Here is a 17,725-nt window from a genome sequence, read left to right as displayed (position 1 = left end):
GTATTTATTGAATTATACAATAAAAAAATTTCCCAAGAATAAAATTTGGAGTAGAGATTGAGAAAAAAGTGAGTAGTAAAAGAGAAAGAGAACAATGAATAACAGTAGTTTTAAGTGTAATTTGGTATTTTACAACCTATATGAGGTGCAAACGAAAGTTATGGTGGTGAAAAAATAAACACCGTTAAAATAGTATACAAAATCATTTGATGCGTGTAAATCTCATAAACTTTTTTTTTTTTCGAAATAGGCCTATTATTTTGGTTTTTCGAAATAGGCCTATTATTTTGGTTAAGAAAGTTTTGATTTTTAATCCTTATAAAAAAAGTAAACCTTAAAAAATTTGAAATAATTGCTACAAAATACAAAAGAAAAGGTTTTAATGTCAATGAAATAATTTTCTTTGTTTTCATCCTTTTAAAATTCAAAATCACTAACTGTAATTTTCAACATTCATATTAGATAGATAAATAACAAATTATATAAGTTAAAAAAGCTTTTTCTAAAAGGTATATACTACTCAAGACTATCACTTGATTTGTCGTTTAATTAGAGACACAACTTAAAATTATCATTTGACTTCTCGCTCAACAAATGAACACTACATTTAGCCATAACATTGTGAATTTGAGGGGATGTTAGCATACATAGGCCTATGTTTTATGTCCATTTACTTGTGACTTATAGGGTTAGCTTTGTGTATATATATAACACATTTTTTGTAACATTTTATATATACTCACTAATATACAATCTCATTCTTCGTATATTTCTTTATTTTCTACAATATCAACTTACCTACAACTTGACATAAACTAGTTTAAGCTACAAACTAAGTAAGTTGGGTTCAGTTTGACCATATTCAAACAAATTATATTTTCTTCAACTTAACCCAATTCGAACCAATAATGACTTAGGTCGACTCATGGATTTGAACCATTTTGACACCTTTTAAGACATAGGTTACTACGACAAGAAAATTTGTAATTACTAATGACATAGGTTACTTCTCCATTAATTACTAATGTCAACCCACAAATCTACTCAAACCTTAATCCCTTAGTTGAATGAGCCTAAGTTTCTTTATTTAGAGCCAATTCCTTGAGTTCCTAAATAAACAAACCCGCTTTACAAATTAGGGTTTAAGACAACTAATGGGTCAAGTTCCATTCCTAGATACAAGTTCCATTAGGTATCTTGTTCTAATTCTAGGTTTTAAGAGATATTTTTCAATACCTAATGACCCAAATATCATGCAATGAATAGTTAAAACAAAGCAAGCTTTAAATACACAATCAAAGATACTAGCATTTTGACACCTTTTAAGACAGGCAACTACGACAAGAAAATTTGTACAATGAAAAATTATAATGATATTCAAAAAGTAATGAAAATGGTGGAGTGCTTTTCAACATTTATTAATGCTAATCATCACTAGAATACAATTTTAAAATATATTACATTCAATTTAGTAACCGGTCAAAATGAATCATCAACTTTGTCGTAATATATAAATTAGTCTACTTCAATTTCTAATCAACATAAAGGTGAACTTAGAGTTTGTGGTGAATGATTTTATATTTAAATTAGTGTGTAGCTTGATTAGTTATTAGGAGATAGATAATTGCATTCTCTACAAGATCATAAAAATTTCATGCTATAAAGAAATAAAGGTAAACCAAAAGGGGAAGATAATGTAAACTCAAAAATACAAAAATGCATTGTGTTGCATTCAAGCAAAGAAAATTTCTTACTTGTTCTTGATATGCAAAGTCTTATCACATCCGTTAACCACTACTCATTAGAGTTCATTCTTGACACTTCGATGAAAGGTAACCTATGTATGAACTCATCAATTGATGGATCAAAATATAAAATAAACTACCGCTTTCCATGTATTGATAGACCAAAAGCATGCACTGATTGTGGAGGAAAAAGTCATGGAGCTTTTAAAAGAGCATATTATGGCCATTGCAATAGTCTTGGATGTATTAAACCTGAAATATTATTACGAGAAAGGTAAATGATCACATGATTAGTCACACTATAAATGAATAAAGGTAAACCAAAAATACCAAAGAAGTTGTTCATGTAAACCAGAAAAACAAAATGACCTAAATTTTTTGCATTTAAAGAAGGATAAATTCTTACTTGTCTAAATATGCAAAACATTGTTACTTCCCTTAACTTTGGCTCACTAGACTTCATTCTTGAAAATTGGATGAAAGATGAAATATGTCTTGACTCATCACTTGATGGATGAAAATTTCATGGAAAGGCAAATTTAATGGGAATTTGAAACTAGAGAGTTTCTCAGTCACTTGCTGCATTGATGGCCTCAAGTTTGGTTTCAAGCACAGACATGATAATGCTACATTTATCACAAGATTTATATCTTGAGCATCTTTCTGAAGAGGAAGAGGAAGACGTGAATCCAAGAGATCTTTCACCAATATATTTTGAGTAGTTGGGTTTGATGAAGCTGATATTAGCTCTCTAGGATGTTTTCCCATTAATGTTTCCATAGTCACCACCCCAAAACTAAAAACATCACATTTTTCTGTCACTCTTAATGTATAAGCAAGTTCTGTTGTTGACAAAGAAATAAACAAAGTTAACTCAACTTATCAAAATATATTATTACGCTAGTTATAAAAAATATTGCGGTTTTTGTAATAGAAAATGACATTCACCTGGGGCAATGTAGCCATAAGTCCCAACTACCAAGGTTTGATTTGAAGAATCAGGATCAAGGAGTCTAGCTGTGCCAAAGTCTGAGACATAAGCCTCTAATTGTGAGTTTAATAGAACATTGCTACTTGTTACATCTCGATGAACAATTGGTGGGCTGCAATCATGATGCATGTAGGATAAAGCCTTTGCTATCCCTTTAATGATATTCACCCTCTTACTCCAATTCAGCTCCACAGCTTCAACCTCGTTATTCAAAATATAAAATAGACTACCTCTTTCCATGTATTCATATACAAGAAACATACATTGGTTGTGGAGGCAATAGCCATGAAGCTTTACGATATTTTTATGACGGATTTCTGTTAACATCTTCACCTCATTCCGAAAACTTTTGTCAAATGATGGGTTTTGAGATTCCACACGGTGGAGCTTTTTTAACGCAACAATATTTCCACTGGGTAGTTGTGCTCTATAAACACTACCATATGCGCCAGTCCCAATACAGTACTTGAGGTCAAAGTCTTGGGTTGCTTCAATGATATCCTCAAATGCAATTTTACCATCATAGTTCCATATAGAAAACAAGTCTCCATTCTTTGTTGCTATTCCTTCACACTTTTTCTTAGGCTTACGTCTTGAGAAATATAATATTGAAAGGAGTAATAAAAGGATGAAGAAAATGATAGGAAGAACAATTAACATGATCACGGGCTTACTTTTCCTAGTTTGAGGATTTGTTTGGTGGAGCAAGTGGCAGTATGTGAAATTGGGCATGTGGTGATCATTAATTAATGAGTCTTCATGAAAAAAACAGTAGTTTGGTACCTTTGATACTGAGTCAAGATTTTGTGAGAAATCAAAGGAATTGTACGAAAGGTTTATGTATGATAGACTAGCAAGTTCCTTATGTACTTTACCTGAGAGATTATTATAACTTAGATCTAATCGACTAGGTTCAAAGCTCCATAATAATGGAATCTCACCAACAAGAAAATTATGACTAAGATTAAGGTCATTTACACAACCAAATTGAGAGGTTATGCTTCCATTGAATAAGTTATGGCTCAAATCAACTATTGTAGCATAGGGACATCTCATGGTTTCTAAAGGGATCCGACCACATAACTGATTTGACGAGAGATGTAAAGAGGACATTTTGTCCATTTGCAAAAGTTTTGGAGGTAATATTCCTGAAATCTTGTTATGAGAAAGTTGCAAAACTTCCAATTTGGACAAATTTCCTAATTCCTCTGGAATGTGACCTTCTATTTGGTTAGAATCAAGGAAGAGATGTTTCAAATTCCCCAAACGACCCAAAGTAGGAGGGATTGAACCACTGAGAGAATTATTTGAGAGATATAATCTTTGTAAACTTTTCAAATTTCCAAATTCTACTGGTATAACACCAATAATTTGGTTGGCTTGAAAAAAGAAGTTTGTCAAGCTTTCTAGTTGACCCAAATTAGGAGGAATTGAACCTGTGAGTAAATTATTGAAGAGAGATAAGTCTTGTAATTTTGTCAAATTCCCGATTTCTGTTGGAATGCTACCTTCAAGATCGTTTGAATCAAGATAGAGGAATTGCAAATTCATCAATTGACCAAATGTAGATGGTATTGGACCTGTGAGTGAATTACCCGAGAGAAATAATATTTGTAATTTTGTCAAATTCCCTAATTCTGTCGGAATCCTACCTTCAAGTTTGTTTGATTCAAGATAAAGATATTGCAAATTGATCAATTGACCCAATGCAGATGGGATTGAACCCACTAGAGAATTATTAGAGAGATATAACTCTTGCAATTGTGTCAAGTTTCCAAGTTGGGGTGGTATTGAACCTGCAGTTAGATGAGATGAAGAAGAAAGGGGCAGTTAGATTCTCCAATTGAGAGAATTTGTAAGAATGTTTGTATGTTACCTTCAAGTTTGTTTGAATCAAGATAAAGAGTGTTCAAATTCTTCAAATGACCAAATGTAGATGGGATTGAACCTGTTAGAAAATTATTATAAAGAGATAGTGTCCGCAATTGTGTCAAGTTACCAAGTTGGGGTGGTATTGAACCTGCAGTTAGATGATAGGAAGAAAGAGATAATTAGATTCTCCAGTGACAGGATTTGTAAGGGATAATGCAATCAATAGAATTGCAACAACTTACCTTGGAGATGATTGTTGGAGAGGTAAAGAGAAGTAAGGTTTGTAAGTGTGGTTATCTCTGTGGGGATGATTCCTCTAAGACCCATTCCAGTTAGAGACAGAGAGACTAAATTGGGGAAGGCAGTGACGTTCAACTTCTGAATCCAAAGCAATTCTTGTGATGAAGGAGTCTTCATGTACCAACTGTCAATAGCAGTAACAGTTCCAGCTTCATTGCAAGAGATAACCTCCCAATCACAATGGTCTGAGATATTACGGTAATCATTCCACAAACCGCTGTTGAGCAAAGCCTCTCGTTCCTGATTGATGGAAGAAGAAGGGATGGTGGCACCAAACACAGATGCTAGCTCAGGCATCATACAGAAGGCCATAAGCACCAAACTGCAAACACACTTCCCCATAATTCATTCATTCATATTCAAATATCTATTTCTTATAATGCAATCGCCATTTGGTTGGAATGCATATATATATATATATCAGTGCCCATTCCAAACGTCCTTTCAAAATTCTTCTTAGCCTTTTTCAAAGTCCAAAGACGCGGTTTTTCCACAATAATTATGATAGGATTGGTTGAAGGGGGTCCCTATCTGTGGAGAGATACAGAAAATGTGTGTGTGTGCATTGCATGTGGAATCTCTATGAGAGAGCAGTGTTGACTCGTACACTTTTTGCCCCTTCCTGCAACTTCATTCCATATCTTCATCAAAACGTTGTCCTTTTCACATCTCTATTCACCAATGTGGAGTGGACTCTCTGCTTCACATCTTTTACTGTGGATTTTGATTTAACATCACCAGGTATGGCTACAATACACGTTGCTCCTAAATTTTGTTCATTTTTTACTTTTGCATCAAACCGAATAACAAACGAAGTTATGTAAAATTGACTAATTTGTTATCGTTTTACTTGTGTTCACTTGCTTTAATATTCAAATTCAAATTATAGACATTCAAATTTCTTAATTCAGAAAAGTGGTTGTGGTTTGATTCCTTTAATCAATTAACCATGAATCAATTTTGGATAATGTCATATTAGATAAATCAATTATACGTACATGTGTTCATGGTCATTCATGGCATATGTAAAACATCCTGCACCCTACTCACCTCTTTTTTTCATTCCTCTTCACAACAATGTATATGCTTTAAAATGATAGCTTATAAAATATTTTTAAAATACAAAAAATTAATGTATGCTAAAATAATATTGATTTAGTAAAATTTTAAAATATACTAATTTCAAATATTGATTTGGTCAATCATTAATTAAAATGTTAGTCAAGTAAACTATTAATTTCAAAGGTCAACTTATTATGTTTTCAAATAGAAAACCTCAAATGCATTAACACGTGATTTTCATTTAATCAAATATTGAGTTTCTAATTTTGTAAAATATTAATACAATGAATTATTTATTTCAAAGTTTATATGGTAAATGATATAGTAATTCATTAAAATATTGATTTAAATGTATGCTAAATTAATTTTTACTTTTAAGTATCTCATAAATTTGACATTTCTAATTAAATTATAATAAATTTTGTTTTCTATTGAATGCTTAAAATATTTCTTATTTTTACATAAGTATTTTATTATTTGTTTTTTTTTTAATAAGATGATATGACTTTTACTTTCGGTTTTTCTTCTGTAACTCATCAATGAACCTACTTTTAGGAGGAGTAAGTTGATCATCTACTTCTAAAATATAAGAAAACAATGACCTCTGGATATTACCTAAGTACCCCAATTTAAACAGTGACACTTGTCCTCTTTTTTGGTTTTTCAGTAAAATCCACTTTTCTTTCTCTTTTCAGCTTCTGTTGTGAAAATTTCGTAAATGCCCATATTTATATATGTGACACGTGTCCTTATTTTTTGGGTTTTTAGTAATTGAAGTGATTCTTTTCTCAATTTAACTTCCGCTCACCACTCTTTTCAAAATTCAAAAATATCTTTCACATCCCACTCTCTTTCTTAAACTTTTTATCCTCCTGCTGCCAAAATGTTCTCAGACCATCTTCTACCCTCTGAGTTCCTAACCCTAAAAAACACTTTTTTTTATCAACCACACTCTTTTCTTTGGAACCAACAACAATATTCGAGGGTTTTGTTCGTCAAGGTTAACATGGTTTTGGATTTCAACGAGTGCACTCTTCCATTATTCAAGCTTCTTCTATGACACTCTGACCACTCTAGGTTCTTCTACTTTTTCCTTTTCATTCGTTACTTTTTTTTTCTTTCTTCTCTAATTTTTTCTTCTTTTCGTGTTTCTTTGTTGAAAGGCCATCTTGGTACTCCAGATTGATCCATGCAATGATCTCAAATTATTTGTTAAATGTTTAGTTGATGCTGGGCTTTTAAGTTATTTTGCTTTTCCCCCTACATATCATGATTGAAATTTGCTTTCAAATGTCTCTACTTTGTAGAAATGCAGTTTGCAAAAGATCTCTAGGGATTTCATTTTGCTGCGTACATGAAGCTTTGCAGAAAAACAATTTGCAAAAGATCTCTAGGTTCTTTGTTGTATTTCTCTGTTGAATGGATGTTTTGCTCTCAGATTGATGAATACCGTGTAGAACATCAGAAAGGTAAGAACTTTTCTTCTTGTCTCTGATTTTTGTGTTTTTCTACCACATTTAACTATTTTTCTTTGTTATACTTCTTTGTTGGATGGATGTCAGATTGATGAATACCGTGTAGAACACCAAAAAGATAACAACTTTTTTTCTTCTCAGTGATTTTTTGTTCTTCTACCATATTTACTACTTTTCTTTGTTGTATTTTTCTGTTTGATTGATATTTTGCTCTCAGATTCATGAGTACCGTGAAGAACATAAAAAATGTAACAACTTGATGTTTTTTCGGTGAGCTTGATGAACAGATTGAAGAACACAAAAAAAGCCAAAGCTTTTGTTCTTCTATTCGATGGATCAATTATTTATGGGACATCCATGAAGATTTTTCGTGAAATAGTTGAATGAACTGATCGAAGAATGCCTACAAGGTGTAAGCTTTTTTTCTTCGCTTTGATCTTTTTTGCTTCTACAATATGTAATTATTTTTCATTGTGGATGAAGGTTTTTTTTTAGATTCATGAAGAGAATGAAGAACACCAAAAAGGTGAAAGATTTTTTCTTTTTCTTTGACTCTTTTTTCTTTTGTTTCTTGGTAATTGATGAATGATGTTTTTCTGTGAGATTGGTGAACCAATTGAAGAACACAAAAAAGGCTGAAGTTTTTGTTCTTCTCTTTGATGGATCAATGATTTATGGGACATCCATGTAGATCTTTCATTTTATTATTAATTAATAATTATTTTATTTTATTTTTACTCTTAATTGTGAAATGATTTTTACTAACAAAGTGCAGTAATAATTGTGACTCTTGAAAGTTCTATTTCTCAGTATATAACTTTCTATTAATAATGTTTTTAATGATGGTTTCATTTGATAAATGTTATATTATTCTTCTTCTTCTCTTAACATTCTTCTTCCAATGCAATTTGTTGATAACATCAACGTCTGTGAAGATAGGTTGTAGCTGGAAAAAGTTTTGTACCCTTCACTCACTAAGAGAGAAGGACTCTGTTAGTTTGGAAGTTGACAGCAAAAAAACATACATGAAAGTGACCGTGAAGTCCAGTGGAAATTGATCATAAGACCAACATTTGTTAAGATAAGAGCTGGGTCGAAAAAATTTTGTGCGCTTCATGAACTATCTGTAGAGAATCACCGTGAAGTTCTTTTTGAAGTTGAAAGTGAAAAAAAAAGCATAGATGTCAAAGTTCTCTATCCAGTAAATTGCTTTTAAAGTTTAGTACTTTATATGTAATTTTAATTTAAACTTATTATAAATTTGTAGTTATACATCTCCATATTAAGTTATGTGTCTATTTTTTTCATGTTATATACTTTTCACAAAGTCATTAATTAAATTGTTAAATTCTTGAATCAAATAACTGAAAATAAAAAATGTTAAATAACTATAAATAAATGTTAAACATATTTTGAAATAATTATAATTAATTATAAAAAAAAATTAAAGAACTTTATAACATATGTTTACTTTAAAAACTAGAATTAATGTTTGAAACATATTTTCAAGTAAATTTGAAATGAAAATGTCACTGGCGTACATTAAATATTAGGTATTAAATAGTTTTTATTAAAATCATTTAACATAAACATTAAATATTAATTTTTGAAAATAAACACATTCCAAAATCAATGTAAAGTTTATCACTGCTCAAAAAGTCCAAGATTTAATAAATATGAAAGATTGCACTGCATTGGAAATCTAAAGTTATTATTGCTCAAGATAGATATGAAAGATTGCATCATATTGGAAATCTAAAGTTATCATTGCTCAAGAAACCATGCACGACTTCCAATGAAAAGATTTTTAAACGTATTTGCATAACGTCTATATAATGGATACGAAATCTGAACAAACGTTTAGATAAATTCCTGTAATTATTATTTGCACTACTCTAGATAATCATCATTGCACCACTGGTCTAGATAATTGAACCGCTCCATTAATTTGAACTGCTCGGAATCAATGTGTTATGATGTTTCAACTGATTGGGATTTAAATATTAAAATAATCCATTAATCTCTCTTGATATCCGAATATGGTGCACTTTTGCATAAATTTTTTTTCATTATTATTTGCACTGCTCAAGATAATCATCATTGCACTGGTCCAGATAATCATCATTGCACTGGTCCAATATTTCAACTGCTTCATTTATTGTTTCATCTCCAATACACTTTCATGATTCAACTTATTCAGATTAAAATATTCAAAATATACATTTACTTCTCTTCACATTTCACACTTCATTTACGTCTCTCTTCTCTGTTTAATCATCAATGCACTACTTCAGATATTGTTCAATCTCTCTCACACGCTTTCATCATTTAACATTTTCAGATTCCAACACTTTAAAAAAGCCTGAAAATGATATTCACAAAATACATTTTCAGAAAGACTTGAAAACTTCATTTTTATATTTAATTTACCAAACTAAGTTTTTGTCATCATCTATTTCCAAATTTGGTTGATTAATAATTATTTTTATTATTTATTTCTAATATTTTTTAGTATTTATATTAAAATTTATATTCAATATAAACATATTCCAAATAAAATAATTTTATAAATCAAGTAATTAATATATTATTACAAATTTTGTAAATGGTTTCGTATTCCAAGATTAAACCTGTTTACATTTACCAATTCATTAATAAATATTTATTAAATGGTTTACATAAATAACTCATAAATGATTTCATATTCCAAGATTATAATTGTTTCCATTGCATTGCAAATAAACGAAATCCAAGATAATGTGCAAGTTATGACTGCTCATGAAACAATGCAATCTTTGTATAACTAAATTACTAAATCTGAGCGTATTTCAACTCACACATACACAACTTCCAATAAAGACGTTTTTAAATTTATTGGACCACTAATATGTTTATTATGGTATTTTATGTCTTTACGAGTGTCTTCTTAAACGTATGTCTTTATTGCAGCATAAATATATAATAATGTATCATAGGGGTAATTATTTCATTCTTTGGGTCTATATATTGCATGCTTTGCAATTTTGCAGGACATAGAACAAGGGAACTTCTCTCTTTTAGTAATAGTACTATTTTTATTATGAAAATCTTATTCATCATAAATTGAAATGTAATAAAATATATATATAGATTAATGCATTAAAAATTAATTAAATTTTTTAGGACATATATGATATAATTATTCTATTTAAATATTTAAAAACAATATTCAAAATTCTTTAATCAAACTTAATTATTTTTTTAATACAATACAAAAAATTTAAATTATATTTGAATTTTTAATCATAATAAATTTTTATTTTAGTTAAATATTTGATTTTTTCACTCTCCACAGTTTATTGTCATATTAAAAAAGTTTATTTACTCTGTTGAAAAAAATTAGGAGCAATATTATTGAATTAACATTGAATGGTATCAACCTTTTCTTATATTCACCAAAAGACATGAGCAATATTAATGAATAAACATAGAAGACTTTCGTATTGATATATAATAATATCAATTCTATGCTAAAATAATGAATTAATAATTATATATAATTAATCCGATAAAAATAAACATTTAAATTAGTTTTTTATTAATATATAATAATGATGAAATTTATTTTGAAAAATTAAAGAAAAAAAATAAAACAAAAAACATGACCCGTGCATATGTACCCGTCTTTTCTTTATATATTGTTATATATAAAATATTATAATTTTAAAAATAATAGTAAGAGTAAAACTGGAATAACAAAACGTGGACATAAAAGAGAGTATCTCTTTATATATTGTTATAAATATACTTTCGTATTTATTATATTATGTTTAACTTTTATTATAAATTCAATGCTACATTGATAACAACATCTACGTGTATTTTTGTTTACAACTAATTTAAGAGTGAACTTTGAAAAAATTATTATATCATCTTATTTAGTTCGTTTGTATATATTTAGAGGTTAAATATTTGATTAATAATTTTAGATAAAATAATAGTTACCAAACTATAAAGTTTATAAATTTATATATATTATTTTTATTAATACACTACAACAATTTATAGTTTAGACCACACTAAAATAGACAACGGCTAAATAAATGTAGCCTAAACATATAATAAACAACATTTTTATAAATGATGTATAAATATCATGAAAGTCCATGATTATATAATTGTTGCTTTAAACTATGTGGGCAAAACTAGTAAAAATGTGGTCTAAAAACATAGGTAAAGTATAAAATCAACATGTAAAATTGTTGTTTATTGTGAGAATTTTAAGCAACGGTTTTAAAAATATTATCATACTAAAAACCGTTGTCTATTACCTATAGCTATACTCACCTATACCACGTCTAAAAAATTATGGTTTAATCTTTAGACCACGGTTTTTATAATTTATATCATAATTTTATGTTGTTGTCTAAAGTGATTTTTGTTGTAATGATAATAATTATTATAGTTATAGTTATAATTATTGTCATTATTAAATATAATTATAATTATATTTTTAACAACTATAATTATTATACATATGACTCATAAATTATTATGTCAATTTTATAATTGAACGCAAACAAATTTACATCCAAATATTATTGGATAATCATAATATTTTCATTTTAAACAAAAATAAAATAAAATATGTGTACCCATCAAGAATCAGTTATTATAAATTTAATGTTTACATTGATAACATTAGTTGCATTTATTTTTGTTTAAAAATGTTAACATCAATATTACATTATGTTTGCATTTTTGTTTAAGTTGATTATTCATGTGTGAACATTACTTTTGCACGAGAATATTCCTATATTTTATTTTAACAATACGTACATATGCATTTCATTTCAGTATAATATATAACTCAATGTACATTTGAAACAAAAATAAAATAAAATGTGTGTACCCATCAAAAATTAGTTATTATAAATTTAATGTCTACATTGATAACAATACCTGCATTTATTTTTGTTTAAATGTTAACATCAATTTTACATTATGTTTGCATTTTTGTTCAAGTTGATTATTCATGTGTTGACATTATTTTTGCACGAGACCAAAGTTCTCAATATTCCTATATTTTATTTTAACAACAATACGTACAGATGCATTTTATTTCAATATAATATATAACTCAATGTACATTTTAAACAAAAATAAAATAAAATGCGTGTACCCAAAAATTAGTTATTATAAATTTAATGTCTACATTGATAATAATAATTGCTTTTATTTTTGTTTAAAAATGTTAACATTAATCTTACATTATGTTTGCATTGTTGTTTAAGTTGATTATTCATGTGTGGGCATTACTTTTGCACGAGACCAAAATTCTCAATATTTCTATATTTTATTTTAACAACAATATATACATATGCATTTCATTTCAATATAATATACAACTCAATGTACATTTAAAAAAAAATTGTGTGCCCATTAAGAATTGATTATTATAAATTTAATGTCTACATTGATAACAATACCTGCATTTATTTTTGTTTAAAAATGTTAACATCAATCTTACATTATTTTTGCATTTTTGTTTAAGTTGATTATTCATGTGTGGACATTACTTTTGCACGAGACCAAAGTTCTCAATATTCCTATATTTTATTTTAACAACAATATGTACATATGCATTTCATTTCAATAAAATATATAACTCAATGCATTTCATAATTCGTTTGCATTTTTCCATTTTTCTTTAAATTGATTATTCATATGTGGACAATACTTTTGTACGAGACAAAAGTTCACAATATACCAATATTTTTATTTTAATAACGATATGTAATATGCACGGAACAAAAGTTCACAAGACACCTAATTATTATACCTTACCGCAAAAATCACATCTTCATATTTATTCTGAAATGTAGTAATTTCAATATTTCAATATAAATTAAGTATAACTATAAAGTATGTATTGTGTAACTATGCATTATATTAATATATAATGAACATAATCAATGATCTTGAATAATTAGATAATAAAGCAGATTGTCATAATTAACCAAAATCTAAATAATATATTTACAAATCCACATAAATTATATCAATAATAACAATACTTTAATTTAATTTTTAACCAACAAATTATATAATATTTAAACAAAATACCTATAACAACAATAACACAAAAACAAAAAAAAACTTGTGCGTACGCACGGGTGTCATACTAGTAAAAACTAAGAAAACAAACTACTAGGGATACACCCCTATCTAATTATCTGACATGTGTCCAATAAATAGGTTTTTTCGTCATTTTGGTACCCTGTTGGAATGGTTTAAGCAGCTGAAAACGTTATTACTGTTTTGTCCCTGTTTTCTGCTCCGTAGTGAATTTGTGTTTGGGTATTTGGTAACTTCGCTAACTTTTAAATGCATCTGAAACTGATTTGACCACCTTTCATTTCGACGCAGAGGCTTCGTTTGAAATTCACGTTTCTGCTTCTCATTTTGACCCATTTTGATCCATTTTGAAATTCATTCACGTCTCTGCCTTCTATTTTAAAATTGAAATCCCTTCAAAATTTGTAACTGAAGAGCGAGAATATTCTAGATGAATGATCGTGATTGAATCAATTATCAACATATTTAGTTACTTCTATTACAAAAATCAATTATAAATCTGAAGTTTCAGTTCAATTCAAATAAACTAATTCAAATCTTATAAAATCGTAATTTTTTTTCCTAGTTAATCTTTTTTTCGTGGCTTGGATCACTTTGGTTGAACATCACGAGGTATGACTAGAATTCACGTTACTCATAAATTGTGTAATTTGAGAGGAAATACATATAAATTGATATATTAAAAATGATAAATATTACATAATTAATAACAAGGCATCTTGTTTCAGCTATGGACTAGCCTATTTCTTCAGACACAAGAATATAAGATATCATTAATTGGTGCTTACAAAATTAGCAGTATAGTATACACTATATTTATACACACAAATAACAATTCTGTTATTATTTGACGTAAGGAAGTGGGGAAGTGACAGTAATGAACATGGTTGATCCTTTAATTCTTTAAAATATCTTTGAATTATTGCTATCTTTTACATAGTTGGAAAGTTACTCATCATGATCGATAGATATTGGACTGACAAGAGTGTCGTTTAGTTTGTCATTTATGTCTGATTTTCTGTAAGATTAAGCTGATGTGTTTTCGTTTCTCATATAAGGAGATAATAGAAGAAGATGAAATACTCTAAAGCTGTGGATAAAAAGGTTGTGAATTATTAAGATAAAAGGGTTGTGAAGTAATCTAAAGTATTCCACTATTGTAGTTGGTGGCTTTAAGCCTTTTTAAAAAGCAAGGTTGTTTATCTGTGCTTTTAATGGCAGCATCATTATTTGGACACTTCACCTTGTTTTTCTCACACTAAATTGATATCTTAAACTTCTTAGTTCTTAATTGTTTGCAACTTAAAATTTGTGTTCAAATTGATGACATTTGAATTGTATGACAAATATTGGAACTCACAGAGGATAATGTATAATTACTGGCTAATGGAACTACAATTTATTTTCAAACACTTTTATCACTTACTCCTCTTAATCTTATTAATTGCACGTTTTAATTGTGATTTGAGTCCTTGATAAATTTGAAAATTTTAATTTTAAGTTCTTAATAAATTTTTATGGTTTATTCGGTCCTTAGGATTTAAAAAATTTTCAGCTAGATCCCTACAATTAAATGTAGCTGGTTAATATTGTAATGTGACAATTATTTTGCACGATCATTCTTTTTGAATAGCGTCACATCATATTTTGTTACAAGAGACCATAATGAAATCTTTTTCAAATATTTACTATATTTAACAAAACATATTTTTAAATTTAGTTAAAATTATAAAATAAAAATTATAAAAATATAAAATGTGTATTTATATTTATAAATTATGAAATACAAAATTATAAAATAAAAAATTATAAAACTAAAAAACTAAAAAAATATAAAATTACAAAAGTTAATAAATTATAAAATTATAAAAAATATATAATTTCATAATTACAACATTATAAAAATATAAAAATATAAAATTATATAATTATAAAACTATTAAATTACAAAATTATAATATTATAAAATTATGAAAATACAAAATTATCAAATTATATATATATATATATATATATTTATAATTTTATAATTCATAATTTTATAGTTATATCTAATACTTTTATAATTTATGTTTGTTTATTTTGAATTTATAATTTTAATTAAGGTTAAAAATAATTTACGTTCAATATTTGGAAAAAATATAGTCATAAAGGTCTTTTTTTTTACAAAATATTTTGTATTAATATGCGATAACATTTAAAATTAGATAACAGTAAAAGATAATTACCACGTCACCAAATTGACATAAATATTTAACTACAGAAATACAGTTAAAAAATTTTAAAATATCGATGATTCAATATATCACGTCAATGTACGAATGTTATTACCATTGTTTTATAGTAGACAAATATAATCTATACTTATCTCCATTTTCTTTTGATATTTTCTTCACATTTTTTTCCTGAAAATACATCTTGAGAATATATAATATTAAAAGGAGTAATAAATTACCGAAGAAAATGATAGGAGTAACAAACAACATTATCATTGACTTGTTTTTTCTAATTTGATGATCCATTTAGTAGATCAAGTGCTAGTATGTGAAATTGGACACGTGGTGATCATTAATTAACGAGTCTTCTTCAAAACAAGAGTAGCCTATTTACTTTAATATATATAATTGCTAATAATAAAGCTTTTAAGACATATTTGATTTTTTAATATTTTTTTAAAATATGTTTCCCTAAAATTCTATTCAACTTATACATTTCAAATATATTTATTTTATGTAATATACATATTTAACATACGTTACTAGTATACATTTGTAACACATATATTCTCTAAATTATAAATAAAATTAAAAAATAAAGGAAAAAAATTTCAAAAATTTATATAGTAGAGACAATATGTTGTATATCTGTTAAGCATATATAATCGATGATATAAAACGTAGATTCCTTAATTTGATTATATCACGATTACATCAATTTCATGTAAACCAATGTGGTTTTCACCATTTAAAATACATTTTCGAAAGTAGTTTGCAAATATAGATCTCCATGAACGATAATTTTGATTCAATGGCTTTAATAATTGATCAACTTTGTTAAGATGTTTTTAGTGTTTGTATATAACTTAGGCCAATTTAAAATTTCGTTTCAATATGAAAAGGAATTGTGAAATGTTTGGTTGTGTAGGAGGAATGTTAACAAATATATAACCAAATTGTAAAAAGAAATATGTCTGAGAAACATATTTTTATTAACAATCATATTATTTATTAAACTATTTATTAAAATATTCTATATTATTCATTAAATTGATACTTCTCCATTATTTTAGAATTTATAAATTCTGAAGCAATACGCTCTATTTTTATAGGCAAAATAACTTATTTTAGAAGAGCACATGTTAATCAACTAAAAAAAATTACCAGTGATGCTAAGCTTGTAACACTCTTAACAGTATACAATCATTTTATGCGTGTGTATCTCAAACTTTTTTTTTTTCGAAATAGGCCTATTATTTTGGTTTTTAATTCTTAAGAAAGTTTTGATTTTTAATCCTTATAAAAAAGTCACCCTTATAAAATTTGAAATAATTTCTATAAAGTACAAAAGAAAAGGTTTTAATTTCAATACAATAATTTTCTTTGTTTTCATCCTTTTAAAATTCAAAATCACTAATTGTAATCTTCAACATCCATATTATATAGATAAATAACAAATTATATAAGTTTAAAAAATTATATAAGTTTAAAAAGATTTTTCTAATAAAGGTGTATTACTCAAGACTATCACTTGATTTGTCGTTTAATAAGAGACACGACTTAAAATTATCACTGAACAAATTAACAGTGTTATAGTGCTATCAAAACAATAATTTTTAATTGTAGAAAAATAAAGAAGACAAAAGTTATAAGAACCAAAATCAAAACTACTTATTACAGAAAATAAAAATAATTAAATCTTTAAAATATTTGAATTTTTTTTTTAATTCTAACTCAACCTGTACTTCGTCATCCTTTTGTATTTGATTCAAAATTATTGTAACCTGAGTGATTATTTTAAAATGAGGACAACAATCTTTTATGGTAATTTTTTCTGTTTAAACTTTTGTTGTCTCAAATTTTTGTTGTTTCTAGAAAGATTTAGTCGCAAATGTCAAAGTGAGTCATTCTAATTCACATATGTTAAATAAAAAATGAGTTAACTCA

The 17,725-nt window shown here is 27.2% G+C and overlaps 1 long non-coding RNA gene and 1 pseudogene across 2 annotated transcripts; one reads left to right on the top strand and one right to left on the bottom strand.

Moving 5' to 3' along the window:
* Positions 1 to 1,697: 1,697 nt before the first annotated feature.
* LOC146883281 (uncharacterized) lies at positions 1,698 to 5,265 on the bottom strand (annotated as a pseudogene). The gene is made up of 3 exons (XR_014985271.1): positions 4,851 to 5,265; positions 2,694 to 4,532; positions 1,698 to 2,587 (listed from the first exon to the last, which is right to left on the bottom strand). The product of XR_014985271.1 is annotated as an uncharacterized LOC146883281 (transcript).
* Positions 5,266 to 6,857: 1,592 nt separating this feature from the next.
* Positions 6,858 to 8,641, top strand: LOC146883280 (uncharacterized). The gene is made up of 3 exons (XR_014985092.1): positions 6,858 to 7,047; positions 7,278 to 7,971; positions 8,385 to 8,641. It is a non-coding gene; the product is annotated as an uncharacterized LOC146883280 (long non-coding RNA).
* Positions 8,642 to 17,725: the final 9,084 nt, after the last annotated feature.

Source organism: Vigna unguiculata, chromosome 10, assembly GCF_037176805.1.
Source record: "Vigna unguiculata cultivar grain cowpea cultivar isolate G323 ecotype 2 chromosome 10, ASM3717680v1, whole genome shotgun sequence".
Lineage (NCBI taxonomy): Eukaryota > Viridiplantae > Streptophyta > Magnoliopsida > Fabales > Fabaceae > Vigna > Vigna unguiculata.
The sequence above is the reverse complement of the archived record's forward strand: the minus strand, read 5'-3'. Positions and strand labels throughout refer to the sequence as shown.